This window comes from Apostichopus japonicus, chromosome 3 (assembly GCF_037975245.1).
Source record: "Apostichopus japonicus isolate 1M-3 chromosome 3, ASM3797524v1, whole genome shotgun sequence".
Lineage (NCBI taxonomy): Eukaryota > Metazoa > Echinodermata > Holothuroidea > Aspidochirotida > Stichopodidae > Apostichopus > Apostichopus japonicus.
In genome coordinates this window covers 27,070,569-27,076,089 of record NC_092563.1, presented here as the reverse complement: position 1 = coordinate 27,076,089, position 5,521 = coordinate 27,070,569, and positions in this window count along the sequence as shown.

Genomic DNA, 5,521 nt, shown 5'->3' with positions numbered 1-5,521 from the left:
CGCAAAAGAAGTGCTAATTTCGGCCTGTGACTGGCATTTGTAATGTGATAGTCTGGCTAGAATGCATATCACAAAGCTGTCGGTGTTGGACAACTCTCACGTGTTAGCAACTTCGGTGATGAAATCAGGATGTCTGTATCAAGCTTCATACTCAGAAATCAAGAAATCGCAAAAAAAAATCATTTTATGATTGATAAAATTTTGGAGACTGACTAGTATTAAGGTTCAGGGTAAATTATTTTACCTTCAGCCAAAATCAAATGTTTACTCCCCTTACCGAATCCATAGGCCTACATTACAAAGAAAGGCCTTCCTAATCATTTTAACTGACAAAACGAGAGACCATTGTATGTGAAGGGAGTGCGGGGGAGGGAACGAGTGGGATTTCTGTCAACTTTAGGGCTTTCCGGGATTCCGCACAGTGTAAAATGGACCATTAAGTTTGGCCAGTGGCGTGCACAGGATCTCAAAAATGTGGAGGGCGAGTGTGGACGGGGAGTATTCAAACTTGCTTTCACAGGATTCCGCACTGTATAATGGACCATTAGGTTGGCCAGTGGCATGCACATGATTTCAACGGTGGGAGCTGGGAGGGGGGAGGGATTCAGTTCTGATTTTGGTACGGGCTTGCACCTTTATGAAGGGTCTAGAGGCGAGTCAAGGATTTCAATGTGAAAAATAAAAATTTACCGGGACATCATATGGAGCGCTAGTCTGAGGCATAGTTACAGGGGCGGATCCAGGGGGGGCCCGGGGGGCCCGGGCCCCCCCTTTTTGAAAATCCTGATTTTTTTTTTTACCGCGTTCGAGGGAAAGGGCCCCATGCGTGATCAGTGGCGTAGCTACGGGGGGCCTGGGGGGCCGAGGCCCCCCATGAAATAGGCTGGCCCCCCACTGGCCCCCCACTGGCCCCCCACTGGGAATGGGGTAAAAAAAAATGTTGTAAAAAATAAAAATAAGTGCGATTCACTTATATTTTTTTTCTCAATAATTTGGGAAATAGAGTTACACAATTATCTCGTCTGCATCTGGCAGAATAAGAAAATACAATATCTGTAGTAATCATGAGAATGGTCACACAGCATGGCATGGCAATGGTCGATGCGACGATTGCGACCATATACCACGAACCTTGTTGTGCTGCGCGATATCGATATCTGCTGAAAATATGTTCAGTGCTTCCACCTAGCGCAACAATCTATCAAAAGATTGGCTCCGTTTGTACTGAGCCGAGGTATCAGGTTTTCATATATTGCCTCGAGTCAAATGAATATATGCAGGCGCGGATCCAGAGGGGGGGGGGGGTCCGGACCCCCCTGCTCTTGACCCCCCAAAAAAGAGAGAAAAAAAAAGAGAGAAAAAAGAGAGAGAAAAAATAATTAAATTAAACGCCAATTTTAAACATGTAGGACGTCAGAAAAGCGGTTATCCTCACAAGTCATCCAGGTGTGTCTTTTCCGTCAATTGAACTATAGTGTGCACGCGTGCTACACGTGCCAAAAATGCCTAACGATCTCAATTTTCAGACCGAACAGTTTCAAACTTGAGGTGGTGTTCGAATTTTTTTGGGCGGTGAGGTTACAGAGCGGTAGGCTGCTAGGATGCGCTAACGAATTTTTCATGAGCAAACCCCTCACCCTTCCAGAATCCTGGATCCGGCCCTGCATCAAACAGTGGTGACGGAACGGGAGGGGATTGGGGGCTAAAGGCATTATGATTTTTGTATCATCTCAACTCATTTGATATGTAATACCATATTTCATAGATTGTTTTTTTCTCATAAATTGAGAAATTGCAGACATGAGATCCATATTTTCAGGCTAGGTACATGCTGCTTAGAATACTCGGGAAGTGCCGTTTCCGGCCATCTGGGGGGTTTGTAAAGCCCAAAATTTTCTTGTACGCTCCGCGCCAACCGATGATGGCGCTCCGCTTAGATAGTCTTACGTTCAGGCGCGGCTGGACCAGTCAGACCCCCCCCCCTGTCACAAATCCTGCATCCGCCCCCTGATATGTCATTGAATATTCCACAAAACAACTTTTTTACGCCCACGAAACTGTCGAAACATGATTTTCACTACTAGTAGAGATATAAAATATTGGGAATTCTGGGTATCGAGTGCGTCTGATATACGAACGTACGTACGTACGTCCCTGATGATATGCACTGTACTGTACTGATAAAAACATAGGTGAATTTCACTCCATGGGAGTGATCACTGAGCACATTCCGGTATAAGAGTGAATTTCCACTCCATTGGAGTAAATCTTAACTCCTAATAGAGTTATATTCACTCATATTAGGAGTGAGGGTTAACTCCAATAGAGTTAAATTTCACTCTTAATTTGAAGTGCGCCGAGTGATCACTCCAATGGAATGAAATCCACTCATTTGTTTTTAGAGTGTTGCTAGATATATGAAGAAGAAATTTACATACCAATACATGTTATCGGTCATCGATTGGCACAAAAACCCAGATTCTGATGACAGCTGCCTCAAGAAACCCAATAAATGGCCTAATTAGCACCGAGCCACCAATGTGGACCATTACCGAAACATCGGTGCGTGTTAGTCTTCCATCCCCTTCCTATAATGCTATTTAAGTCCACATGTGGGCATATCCTGCAAATCTACCGGTAGCCCAAAAGGGTTTGAGTTGGGAGAAAGGCCTTGACAGCTTGAAACGACAAATGATGCCAACTTCCCTCAAGTTAAAAGTCTGGCTGAGTTGGCAAGGCCAGTCAGCATGAAAGAGAAAAAACTTTTTTTGCATTTCTGTCACCAAAGTTGCACATCTTTTTGGTTGCTATTTTGCCTCACAGGTGCCATCTCCTGCGATCTGGGGGGTGCTGAATCTCAAATTTTCTCTGTACGCTCCGCGCCAACCAAGGTGGCGCTCCGCTTAGATAGTAACCTCCGGCCCCCCACAAGAAAGAACATCCCCATGGCCCCCCCCCCACTCAAAAAATCCTAGCTACGCCACTGTGCGTGTAATTTTTTGTAAAAATAAATTTGCAAAAAGAGTACACCATCATTCTGATGAAGTGAAGGTGAGAGGGGCACTCTGACTGCATCAATAGTCTCCATCTGGAAGGGGGCATCCAAGATGAAATGGCCTGGAGTAGCCTGGTAAAAAGTAGTTTGCATCACCACCTACTCCCCAAAGACGTAAATCCCAGCTCATTGCTCGAAATTGCAAATATATGCCCGGCAAACCATGAATACATGATTTATTGGAAATAAATTTTACTCCAAACTTTCACGAAAAGTAGCACCAGATTGCACCGAGGACCTCCATATTTTGTGAAATTTTCCAAAGGGGAGGGGGGCATCCACTCCCCTTAGACCTCCCCCTGGACGACGATTAGGCATTTCCCATCTGGGCCCCCCCTTCGGCGAAATCCTGGATCCGCCACTGAGTTAGACTACAAATTACCTATAGGTCTATTTGAAGTATAGCTCTCAACGCATGGTTCTGCAAATAAATACTTTGAATGAGGTCGAAGGGAGGGGGGGGGGGGAGTGGGAGGGGAGACGGTTTACATCCGTAGTAGTGGTATAATGTTTTAATCCCGGCCTAAATGCACAAGAAATCCTGAGCCATCCCCATCCCCCTTGCGCACGCCACTGGGTTATGCATATTGGGCCTAGAAGTAAGAAGCCACGGTAAGGCGTATTTTATTCTAATTGTTCTGTTTTGTTCGTGCTGCAGTCCAATCTCTGCTCGGAAGTAAAAGATGAAATGTCATCAGGCCACGGGATGCCATGTGGGGTCGGGAAGAATGTAAATGGTGTGTTCGTTGTCTGATGTTTCATGACATCATCTCAACCGTTATCTGAATATAACCTCTATCAAGGCTTGCATAAGACGATCGTCGGGCACTATAAGCATGTGAAGTACGGGGGTGAGTTTACAGAATGCCTGGAATATATCCAGGGGCGTTTTGAGAGCCAGGTCGGGCTCTGGGGATGATCGAGTAGGCTTTGTCATTGGGAGCCATTTTCACGTTGCCTTACGTTTGTAATAGCATTGAGACCAAGTTATTTGTTAGACATATTTTTTCTGGGCCCCTCATGTGACCTCGGTCCCCAGGGTTGTTGAACACCCCCCCCCTCTCGTCAGACCTGAATATATGTACCATGACTGACATTATCATATGCAGTATGATGCACATATTCTCCAGGCAGAACTTCAACATTGATGTTGTGTATAGGGCAGGATTTAGATAGGTGGGGGTTGGGATACACCCCGACTGAACAATTTTTCCCGACCGACGATGGGAGGTGTGGCCATGGCCCCTTTGCGCAAGCCACTGGTATATATAACATCAACTGAAATATCTTGCTATATTACTTTGAGGGAAAACGTTCAATCGACCCGGGGGAATTGTTTTAGGCATTCAGTCGGAAAAGAGAATAAGACCACACCTCCAGGCTCATAACGCCCCCAGTTGGGGATCCAGGGTGTGTGATGTGTGTGATGTGTGTGATGTGTGTGTATGGGGGGGGGGGGTACACCGTACACACAGCCCTGTCAACCACACTCATATATCCAAAAGTAAACCTTGCGTTTAGATCTAATAATATACATAATGTAAAGTCCAAACATGGACATCATCTGACATATAAATTTCCATGTCGAGGAGAACCCCACTTCCGTATGAGACTCGATCGCATGCAACGACACCAAAATCACATCGTCCTCATTCTCCTCCATAAAATCCCTCCATAAAAAAAATGCACTGATCCACCTCATTCGGCGGCAACTTAGAATACACCCACCCCCCCCCTACCCCGCGCACACCTTTAAAATTTAGAAAGAAAGTAGGAGATAGAAACATTATGACTGTATTTTAAATGAACGAGATAATAAGGACCATATGAAGGGACTACGTTGGTAGGGTCTTGAGATTGGGGAGGGGGGGGGGAGGAGTAGAATCATATTATTGCAACTAAAATTATATTTTTTCCAACTGGGTGGATTCGTATAGAGGGGAGCTGTACCGCCAGTTCGAAATTTTCATCAGCATAAACACGAGAAGGTTGTCAACTTTTCTTTGTAACCTAAATATGCTATACCGGGAACTTATAGTAATATGCTAATTGTTGCTAAATCGAACGCCAATTGGCCGTATTCAGACAATTTTAAAGTTAGTTTGCAGTATTTTCAACTACATTGCAGTATTTTCAACTACATTGTGGGTTCATGAACAAGGAGTTAGAAAATAAGATTGTAGTTTCGCATTCCGTCAAGTAATGTCTCGATGTAAGCTTAAAATTAGAAATATTAGAAATAGCATAATATATCGACTCAGACTATTTTAAGAGATGATGTTTATTTTATGACCACCGAGTTTCCAACAATTGACGATTCAAACCAATATTTCACCCGCCCCCCCCCCCCCCCGCCTTATGTAGCTGACCATAGGTTAGTGTTTCATCTTGACTAAAGTTGTTCAATTGCAAAGTGAAATGTCGCCCTTCATTTCTAGATTTAACTTTCGTCTGTCCACATCACAA